A 15,191-nucleotide genomic window follows, 5' to 3' on the forward strand; every position below is an offset into this window, starting at 1 on the left:
TCTGTCTCTTGTAAGGACAGCTGTGATATAATTCAAAATAATCTCCTCGTCTCAAGACCCTTCATTTAAATCTCACCTGCGAAGACTCTTTGCATAAAGTAAACACTTCAGACTCTGGGGATTAGTACCTGGATATAATTCCCTGGTGGCTCAGTGGCAATCCGCTTGCCAATGCAGGAGATGTGGGTTCTATCCCTGGTTCAGGAAGATCCCCTGGAGGAGGGCATGGCAACCCACTCCAGTATTCTAGCCTGGAGAATCCCCACGACAGAGGAGTCTGGCGGGCTACAGTCCATGGGGTCTCAAAGAGTTGGACACAACTGAGCGACTAAGCACAAGCACAAGCGCCAGTATCTTGCCTGGGAAATGCCATGGACAGAGGAGCCTGGAGGGTTAAAGTCTATGCGGGTGCAAACAGTCAAATGTGACTTAGCGGCCAAACAACAACAATAACAATCCCTTAGTGAGCCATTTTCATGCCTATCATCTGCAAAGGTTTATTTCCACATGCTAATTGGGATACACACACATATCGCATATGTGATCTGTATAAATGCCATCTCCAAACATAAATTTAATACATTTAACAAAGGGCTGTCCTTTAAAACCTATTTTCAGCAAAGAAGCATCAAAATTTCAAAGAGTGCTCCATGAGCCAAACCCAAAGACTCTGAAATTTCCTTCTATTATGAAGTCACAAACACAGCCCTTATCCACCTGGGCTCCTATCACATATTCAGATTTCTATGATTCACCTGCAAGATCCAAGTCAGCAAAGAAGGGTCTGGGAGTCTGGATTTTAACACGAATCCTGGTAATTCTACTGGTAATTCTAACCATCAGACACATTTGAGAAACACTGCTTAAACCAGCAGTTCTCATCCCTCACTGCACATTCCAATCATCTGGGGAAATTTTTTTAAAAATACTGAGTCCCAGGTCCACCCAGACCAATTCAATCTGATTCTCCCGAGGTGGATATTTTGCAAAGCTCCCTAGATGATTCTAATGTGCAGCCAGGCTTGAGAACCACTGATTTTACCTCTCTAGAGCCAGTTAAGTGAGTTAGAGGTGATTTAACAGACCGAGGTAAGCCACCCATTAGACGAAAGACTCTCTGGGCTACTGCTCTTTTCAGAAGATTTGTTTAAGGATCCCTCTTCACATGATGGACCATGCCTGTGAAGCACTAGGCAATTATAAAAGTGCTTTGGAAAATCAGCGCCAGAGGAGTTCCCAGCCCAGCCACGAGAGCCCATGCACAAATGACATTCTCCAGCTACTCATGAGCATTCTGCATCGAAGAAGAAAGCCATGCCAAATCAAGCCTCTAGCTCACCCCAAATCTTGCCCTTCTTTATAAAGGGGAATTTATTTTATTCTCTTTTCCACATCCTTCCCCAGTCTCCATCACACCACACACACTTACTTCTAGCCTGACAATACCAAAGTAATAAAGCTAAAGAAAAAAACTTTAATTACTATCAAAATATTCCCTAATCCAGTAAAGGTGCTGGCCCTGTCCCCTCAGGGTTTAGCCAGTCGGTCCTTAGGGTTTTGTAACAGAAACGTAAAATATAACCACAGTTGTAGCTAAAGAAAACAACTTATAACACATTAAATAATTAGCTCCTGAGTAAAAAGTTTGATATGATTTTATTTTGCATTTTGTGATGACACAGGAGTAATCAAGGTGCTCTGGATAGATGGGATCCTCCTCCAAAGTTAACAAGACATGGGGCTCATCTAAAAAGAAAAATTTGGCTAAAAGTTCTGGAGGTTTATTTACTCAGCAGCCTAGAGTTAGATACCATCAGAAGTTAGAAGCTGGAATAATGGTGTCATTGCAGAGAAAGCAACACCATGAAAGATGTGCTGAGCATTCAAGAAACTGCACTGTGAAAGTAAAAGTCCTGTTCATTTCACCATCATGGGCAATGAACAGCTTCTTGCAATATTTTTTCTGTGATGTAGGACAACTGAGGAGTCAGAGAGACTGGTTAAGGAGACTATTGGAAAAACCCATATGCAAGATGATGGCAGTTTGTACCAGGGCAGTTTTGGGAGAGGTGTATGGATTGGGAATTACTTTGGAAGTTTAATCAGCCAAATTTATTGATGGATCAAATGCATGAATGGAAGGAATTGAGAAAGGCTCCAATGTGTTTGGCTTGAGCAACTGGGTGTGTAGAAGTGGCATTTTCTGAAACAGAAGAGTCAAAGGGGTATGACTGAGAATCCACAGTTCAGTCTTGGGCACTGAATGGTTTTTTCACTCCTGACACCAATCATGTAGTATCTTTTCCAACACTACTTCTCCAGCATTCCCACATCAATTAGGTGTCCTACAATTCAGTTTAATTCTGACACAAACTACCTGGAGTTAGTATCAGACATCACAGGTTTAAGGACTCACTCCCACAGGACTGCTTTCTTTTCAGAGGCCAATCACAAGTGTCAAGTCACCATACTTCTGGCCAACCAGCTATAAGTCAGGGGTTCCTAACGACCCCCTCCTCAGTTCCCATAATTTTCTAGAACAGCTAGAAAGGACTCAGGAACAGGACTCAGGAAGCCACTCTTCTTACATTTACAACTTATTACAAAGGATACAAATAAGCAGCCAGACAAGGAGGTACATGGGGCAAGATTCAGAAAGGTCCCAAACCCAGGAGCCTCTGTCCTCATGGAGTTGCGATACACCATTCTCCCAGCACAAGCATGTGTTCAGCAACTCAGAAACTCCATGAACTTTACTGAGGAGTTTTTGTGCAGGCTTTATTACACAGGCTGGGCTGATTAAACCATTGATCGCTGATGATTAACTCAACCTCTAGTCCTTCTCCCCTTGCTGGAGGTTGGGGCAGAGTTGCCTCATTACAGTCAAAGACTATTTTATTACCCTTATCACTCAGCAAACTTAATAGGAGCATAGATCTTTCTGATGCCACAAGTACAGTTTCCGATAGCATCACTACCATTTCACCAAGCAGGTAGTCACATAAAAACCTGGAACTCAGGGAGGCCAGCTTCAAATACTGTTTCTGTCATTTATTAGCTTCTGTGGACAGGTACTCGGCCTCTCCATGCTTTAGCTTCTCCATCCCCAAAATGCAAATAATAACCAGCTTGCAGTGTTCTATTAAAATAAGAGAAAGAGCATGTAAAGTAATGATTCACTCAACACATATGTACAGAGTCTCTACTGTGAGATAAGAATTATGCTTAGGGCTAGAGGTAGAATATGGGACAAAACAAACAAAAATCCAGCCCTCATGAACCTACATTCCAGTAGGAAAGACAGAAAATTAACAAATTAATGAGAGAACACATACCATACCACTGATGGTAATAAGTGCTGTATAAAAAATAAAGGCAGTAGGAAAGAAGAATAGGGAGTGGTAATGCTCCAGTACTCTTGCCTGTGGTAATGCTGCCATCTTCGGAGAAGGCGATGGCACCCCACTCCAGTTCTCTTGCCTGGAAAATCCCATGGACGGAGGAGCCTGGTAGGCTGCAGTCCATGGGGTCGCTAAGAGTCGGATACGACTGAGCGACTTCACTTTCACTTTTCACTTGCATGCATTGGAGAAGGAAATGGCAACCCACTCCAGTGTTCTTGCCTTGAGAATCCCAGGGATGGGGGAACCGGGTGAGCTGCCATCTATGGGGTCACACAGGGTCAGACACGACTGACGCGACTTAGCAGCGGCAGCAATGCTGTCATCTTAAATAAGAGAGTCAGAAAAGGCCTCATTGAGAAGGGGCTTTATGAGCAGAGACCTGCTGAGGTGAGGAAAGAGTCAGGCAGACATTTGAGGGGGGAGTGTTACAGGCATTGAGAAAAGCAAGTCCAAAGAGCCCTTAGGCAGAAACTTGCCTGGATGGGTGCTGAGCCCAGTAAGGAGGCCAGTGTGACCAGAGGTGACCTACTGAGAACTGAACAGCCCCTTTTCAGAATTCCCAAAATATTCACTGTCAGGATGGCTGTTTGGCCTGCATCCTAAGCTACTACTTTCCAGATATATATTGTTTTAACTTCCCAACTTCACTCTAATTATTTATCTGCTAATTAATACATTGAGAGCAGAGCCCAGAATACTTTTTTTTTATTGCTATTCCTATCCTAACCAAGTACCTCAGATAGGAAAGATCAAATGTCATCTGGAAACTGACCAAACATACACAGACACATGGACACACACACACACACAAATTGCCAACTCATTCTACTCCCTGAAATATTAGTCTCTTTGCCCAAGTGTCCTTATCTACACAATATAACTAAGTCATTTTTAAGTTTATTTGCATTAAGAAGTGTTTACTCTTGGGAATTCACTTTTAACATAGCAATTTCTACCAAGACTGGCTTTCCTGAAATTCCTTCAGCAAGGATACTGCTTGCATTGGCTGTATCAACAGTTAACCTGACCCTGGCAAGAATGAACCTGAATATCACACACCAGAACGCCTTAGCATTCAGGGTGCTTTATTAGCAACATGTGTTTTCTCTACAGTTCATAAATACTGATTGTTCCAATGACCATAATTTGAGGAGTAAGTGTCTAAAGAACTAGAAATGCGTGTGGAGAAAGTTAGGAAGGATCATGTGTCTTCATAATTGCCCTGTGAACAAAGAATATGTATCCCAGGGAAAATAATCACTACCATTTATTGGGCATTTATGATCAGCCATGTAATAGTGCTAAGTGTTTCAATAAGCTCATTAAGTTAAATCTTTACAATACCCTGCATAGTAGGTATTAGCCCCATATTACAGCTCAAGAAATGTCATCTCAGAGAGGTTAAATCATTGGCGCAAGGTCACATAGCTAATGAGGGGTAGAAGAAAGATTTGAACTCAGACAAACCAGTAATAAAAACAGCACAGCCAATGTATATGAAACAAAGATCCAGCTAGTGATTTCATTCTGAGACTTAGGGCAAAGTTCTCTTTGCAGAAGTAGAAGGGTTGTCCCCACTGGTAGCCATGAAAAGTTAGAGCTGAATACCTGAATGGATCATGATCAATTCCCAAGACAAGAGGAAGCAACATGCTGAGTGACTGGACTCCTTTCCACAGGAGCAAATTGACAGATAAGTTGAATTTGGGTCCATGGGGTTGGAGCCTTTCCCCACGAATTAGCTGTGGGTGCTTAATGTTGATGACTGAGAGCAATTACACCACTCAGAGCAGATGGGAGCATGTGGCGCCAGCCAAAGTGAATCAATGTGTTACAGCAGCAAGGTTCTTGAATAAGATTTAGAAAATGTTACCAAACAGTGATTATAATACTACCGTGGGGTGTAGGGCCAGCAGTTACATCTTTCTGCCAATAATTTATGGCACTTTCTTTTACCCGTATCCAGTTGCCATTGTTACAGCTCCAGTCTGCTGGTGGAGAAATGGAGGTACAAAGCAGTTTGACTCAATTTACAGAGTAAGTCATTGGCAGAACTTGTAGGGTTTGGAGAGAGCCTAAAAAAAGATTCCTTTTTCCTGACTGAGTCTTGAACCAATTTAAAAACAGAAGAAATAAAATAGCAGAGGCAGAGATAGAGCACAAGATACCATCTTATTACAAATAAAGCTAGCTTGGAAGACAAATGGCCAACTCCCCACAATCAACTCAGCTACAGACAACCCAAGGGGAAGGTGAGTCTGGCCAAGTCACTGCCCCTACTCATTGGCCTGGACAGAGGAGAAAGGAGAAATCCTCTCTTCTCAACACCTTGGTGAGATATATCAGTTTCCAGTAAAAACAAGGACCAAACAGCCAACAAGATAGCTCACTTCATCCACCTGGGGAGTCAGCCCTTTTAGGGATGTCACTCTGCCCTGTGATTTTTCTCATCAGGGTCTTTAGGTCCAACCACAATGTTCTAAGTACGAAAGAGGCTTCTGCTGAAGGAAATAGATGTAACTGTTATTAATCATCCTGGGAAGAGGTTGACCCAGACAGGAATTTAGGATTCAAGAAGACATCTCTTCTTTCCAGGGATGAACATATTATTAGAGCAACTGGTCCTGTCTCGAGGGAAGACACAAAAGGAAGCATCCATGCCACCACTTTGGCTCACTCCTTAGGTTCATGTTTCCAGGCCCACTCTTTGTCAGTGTTGCCTGATCCCACACAGGCATAGGCCCACTCTCAGCACCAGGCAAGAAGAGTAAACAAAAATCTCACTGAGAGCTGGGCAGCACTAAAAGCCATTGCAGCACTGAGCAGATACCATCAGTTTGAATGGTATATTCATAAGCCTCAGGTCCACAGACCAAGCCTCACCAGCTCTGAGCATCACCCTCTCTCCTTAGTCTCTAATCTGCAGGCTGTTGCCAAGTTCTCAACTAAGATTTCTCATCTCAAATCTCCTTCTTCAGGGTACTTTCAAAGGTAAAAGCATTTTATGCTCCCAACCAAAATATTCTGCTATTCCACCCAACTGATGATGACATTCATTTTCACAGTTTGCTTTAGACATTTACTTCAAACAGAAGCAGTTTAGCCTCTGGCTGCATTAAACCTTTCCACTCCAAAATACACTCTTTCATTTATCTTTACATAACCAGAAGGCCTATTCAAGTGGTGCTTTTGTTGTTAAAGGAGAAATCTGACCCCAAAAGTCAAGTCGGACTTCCATCTGCAGGAAAACAGAGAAAATGCTGGCAATTTTTAAATAGTTATTGCCCACCTCTATCCCAGACATTTGTTCTATCCCTCAAGGTTTAAAAAACATGGATGGTTCCATCTAGTCCCATTACAAAAGTTCTAGTCCTATCTCAGAGCACAGACAGAGATAAACATTGTCCTTCTGACCTTAACAGAATCTTCATATTTTCAGAGCTCTTTTAACATCTTTTTCTGCCCCAATACACTTAAGGAAGATAATAAACTCTGTCAGTAACAGCACCTTACAGACTCCAGCAAGAATTCTTTTGGGGGGATGGAGAACACAGACATAGAATCTTTAGGGAGAAAAAATTCTGCAGTTTGGAAGGTAATTATAATACCTCACCACTCTAAATTCCTATCATCCCTGCAAATAAGAATAAACTGGAGGCTCTAATTTGCCTGCTTTCTTTTCCCTCGGCCATTATTTAATTCAGCTGGGTATGTTTTATTACAAACCTCACCACTCCTTCAAAAGCCCTTGTCTTTGGGTCACTTTAACGTCTGCTTTCATTTTTCCTTATTTTCTGCCCAACAAGTTGTTAATACCTCAAGGTTCAGGAGGAACCCTACTGAGAAGCCTAATGCTCACCTCATTAGAACCAAAGTTTACATTTGCAAAGAGCAGAAATACTGCCTCAAAACACAAGGATCTGATTTCTGCCAAATTCCCTTATCAGATCAGATCAGTCGCTCAGTCGTGTCCGACTCTTTGTGACCCCATGAATCACAGCACGCCAGGCCTCCCTGTCCCTCATCAACTCCCGGAGTTCACTCAGACTCACTTCCATCGAGTCAGTGATGCCATCCAGCCATCTCATCCTCTGTCGTCCCCTTCTCCTCCTGCCCCCAATCCCTCCCAGCATCAGAGTCTTTTCCAATGAATCAACTCTTCACATAAGGTGTCCTAAAAAATAGTGTGATTTTCTTAAGAGTTTGAAAGAGTGCTGCCCTATAAACTTAAAGTCTTTCTGTGGTTTTTCACCCTTAATTTTCAGTGGTTTCAGGAATACTCCTCCTTTAAGCAAGATCAATACATGGAAATTACATTACATGAATGAAAAATGCATATTCATTTTGAAAAATCATTTACTCAATTTATTTTAAATTTTGATTTACAGACACATGAGGGGAATCACGTATAAAGTTAGGTATGTATGCGGGCGTGAATGCTAAGTCGCTTCAGTCGTGTCCAATTCTTTGTGACCCTATGGACTGTAGCCCGCCAGGCTCCTCTGTCCATGGGTTTCTCCAGCCAAGAATACTAGAGTGGGTTGCCACGCCCTCCTCCAGGGGATCTTGCCAACCCAGGGACTGAACTGCATCTCTTATGTCTCCTGCTTTGGCATGCAATTTCTTTACCACTAGCACCACTTGGGAAAACCAAAATTAAGTTATACCTACACCCATAAAGAAAATTCTTTTTCCTCAAAAATTCACCAGTCCTTCTCTATACATGCTTTATATCTATTTGTTATAGTCACATATATCCCAAAGATAGAAAATATGAATAACTACACAACAATATCATTGCTAGCTGTTATTTTGGGAACTTGCTGCAAGAAAACCTCAGGTTTCCACATCACATCAAAAAAGACTGAGCTAACATGTCTGTTTTCAGAATAAATACTTCAAAATGTGTGAATAGGTGAGTTAGGATCAGGTATCTCAGGTGCCAAAAGGCTCTGCCCTAAAATTTACTCTCTCCTAGAGAAAACAGCTATTTGAGTCAGAGGCAGGAAGATAAGAAAAGCTCTTTACATCTTCAAATTAAGTGGGTTGCCCGTTTTGCAACTGTGTTCACTTCTGACAGCCTGATAAACAAATATTTCAGGGGAAACTGTATATAAAGAAAATAAATTGCCCCTTGGAACTTTCATGCCCAGCACCCTTGAGAAGTAGAGTTGCATCCTTATTCTGCACACAGCGCTTCCTGCTGTTTTGTTCTTTATTTAGTTCTCTTTAAAGTTCAGCAGCATATTTATTCTTTCTCAAATTCTCCAAAATTCCAAACCACTCCATACGTGACAGGATTTTGAATAAATCCTCAAGTTCTCAAAATACAAAGTCCTGAGCCGCAGCTGAAAACAGCAGCTGGTGGCTTTGTCAGGTGCCCCCTCTCCTCTGGCCCAGTTTAGTGCCCTTGGCGGGCACATTGCTCCCTCCTAGTGACCACAGGAGCCTGCAGCCTCCCAGTCTCCCCCCTTACATCTCTTGCTTCTCTCCTCATTGCATGCATATTAGTCGTGTCGCCCTCCCTCACCTCCTTCCTCACAGTCATCTACTCAGTTTCATTCATGCATACTGTATCACCACCCATTCTTTCCATATAATGTTCCCTCCCCTTCAGTCCCCACACCCACCCCGCTCCCCCCCCCCCCCCCCACACACACAAGTTCTCCTTCTTCATCTAGATGAAGCCTCTCTGACTTTCAGCTATTGTGTCAGAAAGAGTCCTCACCTACCTCTTCCTGTCCTCAGCCAGGCCACAAGTTCCTCCTCTGTGCTCAGAACTCTGTGCTTGAACCTGTCAAAATATTTATCTATCTCGCTGTTCTGGGAATGTGTCTGTTTACCTCCATTTTGCTCCCTTGGATGTTGAGGTTGTGAGCTGTGGCCCACTCACAGGTGGGTTCTCAATACATCTGTAGCCCACTCCCAGGTGGGGTCTCAATAAATGACTGCTGAATGAGTGAATATTCTGGAAGAAAGGAAAGAAGAACGTTAGGAAGAAAGATGGAATTAGTTTAATACAAAAGAGCAGACTGCATTTGAATCTTTCAGATTCTGAAGAAAATTGTGAATGAGACCTGAGACACATTGTATCTACACCAAGCGGTGTCTAAGACTTGATGTGACCCTCCCTCAGCCACACCTCTGGTTTGACACAAGGATATGTGTCATACTACATGCCAATTTTCAAATTATGTATACTATAGAATTATTACTGGGGCTTCCCTGGTGGCTCAGATGGTACAGCGTCTGCTTGCAATATAGGAAACCCAGGTTCGATCCCTGATTTGGAAAGATCCGCTGGGGAAGGAAATGGGAACCCATTCCTGTACTCTTGCCTGGAAAAGTCCATGGACAAAGGAGCCTGCTAGGCTATAGTCCATGGGGTTGCAAAGAGTCCGACATGACTGAGTGACTTGACTTTCTTTCTTTCTTATAGAATTATTGAATGCAACAAAAGATAATCCAATATGAAATTACCTAGCTTATCTAAACTAAGTCTTCCTACTGATACACATACCACACTTGTCTGGGATAGGAGTAAAAGACCACAGCAGCAGCCTTTAGGTGGGATCTGTGATTGTGCACTATCACCTTGTAGGTAACGATGTGCTCCGTCACTTGCCTGTCACTGGGGATTGGACCCAATAGGAAGGCCTCACTGGAGCAATGCCAAAAACCTTTCTCAGAGGCTCAGTCTCTAGGCTCGGGTAAGGAGAAGGAAAGCATACATCCTTGTAGTGGAAACAAGTATGACTATCACATGACTATGAAAGCTTGATGGCTTCCCTGGTGACTCAGAAGATAAAGTGTCTGCCTGCTATGCAGGAGACCCGGGTTCGATCCCTGGGTTGGGAAGATCCCCTGGAGAAGGAAATGGCAACCCACTCCAGTATTCTTGCCTGGAGAATCCCATGGACAGAGGAGCCTGGCGGGCTACAGTCCACGGGGTCACAAAGAGTCAGACACGACTGAGCGACTTCACACACACACACATGAAAGCTTGAGAGTCAATGTAATATACTGTATACTGATAGAATAAAAATAAAACTATTTTCTTAATAGATGCAGAAAAAGCATTTGACAATATCCATTATCCCTTCTATGATTAAAAACACTTAATGAACTAATAGTAAGGCACTTAACCTGATAAATAATATCTATAAATAAATCATAGCTAACACCATACTTACTGATATGTCAATTTCAAGATACACTTCTATGACACAATTTCCCTATACTTGAACCCTTAACACTTATAGTTAGCACAATTTTTCTTGATGTCCTAAGAGGAAAAAATAAAATTATAAACAATTACAGGTCAACAGGCTGATGGTCCCAAAACAAATAATATCTTTCAAATAATACTGATGCAACACATAGCCATACAATAATATAAAAGGCAAGGAGACAGATTTCCCAATGTTCATACAAGCCTATATTAGTTTCAATTCTGTAGTTGTGCCTCACATGTCAAAAGTATTCAGAAGGGAGAACTGGTCACCTAGGTATAATATCCTTACTTGTCAAAGAATCAAATACCTTCCTTCACTATGGTGACAGGAAAGTACACCATGTGCTGGTCATCCCTCTCCCCTCCCTGGTGGTGGCACATGGAGAGGTCATGGGGAGCATCAAGTCGAGGCATAAATAGACCTTATCTGGGCTTCCCTGGTGGCTCAAATGGTAAAGAATCTGCCTGCATTGTGGGAGACCAGGGTTCAATCCCTGGGTTGGGAAGATCCCCTGGAGAAGGGACTGGCTACCCACTCCAGTATTCTTGCCTGGAGAGTTCCATGGACAGAGGAGCCTGGAAGGCTACAGTCCGTGGGGTTGCAAAAAGTTGGATACAGACTGAGTGGCTTTCACTTTTTTCAACTCCCTAAAGGCCAATTTTACTGAGTGATTTGAAGGGGGAACTGATGTCAAAAAAAATGGAAAGACATAATTTGATATGAAATTAAGACATAATTTGATATAAAAACAATTAATATATATTATAATGTCCAAGAATTTTAAAGATTAAATTAAAAAAAAAAAAGAATGTGAGCTTGTCAAAGGCAATTTCAGCTTCTGACTCTGGTCCCCATTTTCCCCAACCCCAACCAGGCTGGTAATCACTCCTTTTTACCTTGGGGTATTTTTACCTTGGAAAAGCTTAAGAAGCACTGAATCCCTACAGATTTTAAGAAATATTGAGTGAGAATGAGGGCTGAAACCAAAAGGAGTGCTTGGGTGTACTCTAAATGTATGGAAAATACATCTAAAGAGGATATAGGTCTCTCCACTTTAGAATCTGTTCTCCTTTTTTTCTATTGTATTGTTGTAACTGCCCCAATCCCTGCAAAAAATAAGCTCACATACATATTTCTGTTGCCCTCAAGCATTCTCAGTCAGCAAAGCTTTATTTGCACTGATGACAATGTGCATTACCCATGGACATATCCGTCTATCCCCACACCTAACAATACCTGGACTGGACACCTCTGAGGATACAAAATGAGTGTGATGTTATTCTTACCCTGGAGAAATTCACAGGTAGGTGAGGGATCTAGATATTAATTTTTAAATGACTTTATAATGTGATAGATTCATTAAGGAAGCTCTGAAAGTGCTGTAGACACAGAGTGGGATGAGGGATTCCCTGGTCTTCATGGGAAGGATTCTCAGGGAAGACTTCTCAGATGAAGCAGCATTCAGGGCTCTACACTTACAGTCTCCGCAGCAGCAAAGTGAGCCTCCAGCTGGGTGGAACCCAGACATGCTCTGAAAACTCCTCTGTCCAGCTGGCTTCCTGCTGATGCTTCTCCCTCACCCCAGCCCTTAGTGTCGCCACGGCTTGCACTTCCCTCAGAAGCCCAAAGACACTTTTTTACTTTATAAATTATATTATCATTACACCATTTGTTGAATATCCACCCTATGAAAGGATGCCCTTGAATAGATTTTATCCAAACACTTGATATTAAGGAGATTGAGCCTCAAAGAGTTTCAAACCTAGATCAGGCTACACTTTCCACTGCACCCACTGTCTCCCCTGGTCATACAGCTGCCTTGGCCTGCAGGTATTTGACAAGCTTATGCCTATGAATGAGATACCAATATCTAGCCTGGCTATTAAAAATGATTCAATAAGGAGAGGGTCATTTTTGATGATGGAATTAAGGATTTTTTAAAAAAAATCTTTCTACTTTTATATGGATCTAGAGATTGTCACACTAAGTGAAGTAAATCAGAGAACAACAAGTATCATATGATATTGTGTATATATGAGACCTAAAAAATGATAGAAATGAACTTATTTACAAAATGAAAATAGACTCACAGGCATATAAAACAAATTTATGGTTATCAAAGAGGGAAGTGGGGTGGGAAGGAATAAATTACAAGTTTGGGATTAAGATGTACATACTACTATACATAAAACAGATAACCAACAAGGACCTATTGTATAGCAGAGCATACTCAATATCCTGGGGAGACCTTACAAATAGCTGTGAAAAGAAGAGAAGCAAAAAGCAAAGGAGAAAAGGAAAGATATAAACATCTGAATGCAGATTTCCAAAGAATAGCAAGAAGAGATAAGCCTTCTTCAGGAAATCAATGCAAAGAAATAGAGGAAAACAACAGAATGGGAAAAACTAGGGATCTCTTCAAGAAAATCAGAGATACCAAAGGAACATTTCATGCAAAGATGGGCCCGATAAAGGACAGAAATGGTATGGACCTAATAGAAGCAGAAGATATTAAGAAGAGATGGCAAGAATACACAGAAGAACTGTACAAAAAAGATCTTCATGACCCAGATAATCACGATGGTGTGATCACTCACCTAGAGCCAGACATCCTGGAATGTGAAGTTAAGTGGGCCTTAGAAAGCATCACTAAGAACAAAGCTAGTGGAGGTGATGGAATTCCAGTTGAGCTATTCCAAATCCTGAAAGATGATGCCGTGAAAGTGCTGCACTCATTATGCCAGCAAATTTGGAAAGCTCAGCAGTGGCCACAGGACTGGAAAAGGTCCGTTTTCATTCCAATCCCAAAGAAAGGCAAAGCCAAAGAATGCTCAAACTACTGCACAATTGCACTCATCTCACACGCTAGTAAAGTAATGCTCAAAATTCTCCAAGACAGGCTTCAGCAATATGTGAACCGTGAACTTCCAGATGTTCAAGCTGGTTTTAGAAAAGGCAGAGGAACCAGAGATCAAATTGCCAACATCCGTTGGATCATGGAAAAAGCAAGAGAGTTCCAGAAAAACATCTATTTCTGCTTTATTGACTATGCCAAAGCCTTTGACTGTGTGGATCACAATAAACTGTGGGAAATTCTGAAAGAGATGGGAATACCAGACCACCTGATCTGCCTCTTGAGAAATTTGTATACAGGTCAAGAAGCAGCAGTTAGAACTGGACATGGAACACCAGACTGGTTCCAAATAGGAAAAGGAGTACATCAAGGCTGTATATTGTCACCCTGCTTATTTAACTTATATGCAGAGTACATCATGAGAAACGCTGGACTGGAAGAAACACAAGCTGGAATCAAGATTGCTGGGAGAAATATCAATAAGCTCAGATATGCATATGATACCACACTTATGGCAGAAAGTGAAGAGGAACTCAAAAGCCTCTTGATGAAAGTGAAAGTGGAGAGTGAAAAAGTTGGCTTAAAGCTCGACATTCAGAAAACGAAGATCATAGCATCCGGTCCCATCACTTCATGGGAAATAGATGGGGAAACAGTGGAAACAGTGTCAGACTTTATTTTTCTGGGCTCCAAAATCACTGCAGATGGTGACTGCAGCCATGAAATTAAAAGACGTTTACTCCTTGGAAGGGAAGTTATGACCAACCTAGATAGCATGTTCAAAAACAGAGACATGACTTTGCCAACAAAGGTTTGTCTAGTCAAGGCTATGGTTTTTCCTGTGGTCATGTATGGATGTGAGAGTTGGACTGTAAAGAAGGTTGAGCGCCATAAGAATTGATGCTTTTGAACTGTGGTGTTGGAGAAGACTCTTGAGAGTCCCTTGGACTGCAAGGAGGTCCAACCAGTCCATTCTGAAGGAGATCAGCCCTGGGTGTTCATTGGAAGGAATGATGCTCAAACTGAAATTCCAGTACTTTGGCCACCTCATGCAAAGAGTTGACTCATTGGAAAAGACTCTGATGCTGGGAGGGATTGGGGGCAAGAGGAGAAGGGGATGACAGAGGATGAGATGGCTGGATGGCACCACTGACTCGATGGATGTGAGTCTCAGTGAACTCTGGGAGTTGGTGATGGACAGGGAGGCCTGGCGTGCTGTGATTCATGGTGTCGCAAAGAGTCGGACATGACTGAGCGACTGATCTGATCTGATAAAGGAAAAGAATATAAAAAAGAAAAAATATACACAGATATAAAACTGAATCACTTTTCTGTATACCTGAAACAAAACATTGTAAATCAGCTAAATTTCAATAAAAATTTTAAAAAATTGCCTTATTGAGCATAAAATATTTATAAAATGGAAATTGCACATTATTTATTTCTACTGAAAGATGCAGGGCTTCCCTGTAGCTCAGTGGTAAAGAATCCAAATGCCAATGCAGGAAAGGCAGAAGATGCAGGTTCGATCCCTGGGTCAGGAAGATCCCCTGGAGAAAGAAATGGCAGTCCATGCCAGTATTCTTGCCTGAAAAATCCCATGGACAGAGGAGCTTGGCGGGCTACAGTCCATGGTGTTGCAAAGAGTCAGACACAACTGAGTGACTGAAGCTGTGTGGTGCTTAAGAAGATAGTCAG

The 15,191-nt window shown here is 42.1% G+C and overlaps 1 long non-coding RNA gene across 6 annotated transcripts in view; it reads right to left on the minus strand.

Moving 5' to 3' along the window:
• Window positions 1–7,899, minus strand: part of LOC129659351 (uncharacterized) — a 94,589-nt gene extending 86,690 nt beyond the window's left edge. For 3 of the 6 annotated variants that reach the window (XR_008718022.1, XR_008718023.1, XR_008718018.1), the window contains exon 1: window positions 5,013–6,810. This is a non-coding gene — a long non-coding RNA (uncharacterized LOC129659351). The other 3 variants (XR_008718021.1, XR_008718020.1, XR_008718019.1) reach the window with 3 other exon arrangements.
• Between the last annotated feature and the right edge of the window lie 7,292 nt (window positions 7,900–15,191).

This window comes from Bubalus kerabau, chromosome 8 (assembly GCF_029407905.1).
Source record: "Bubalus kerabau isolate K-KA32 ecotype Philippines breed swamp buffalo chromosome 8, PCC_UOA_SB_1v2, whole genome shotgun sequence".
Classification (NCBI taxonomy): Eukaryota; Metazoa; Chordata; class Mammalia; order Artiodactyla; family Bovidae; genus Bubalus; species Bubalus kerabau.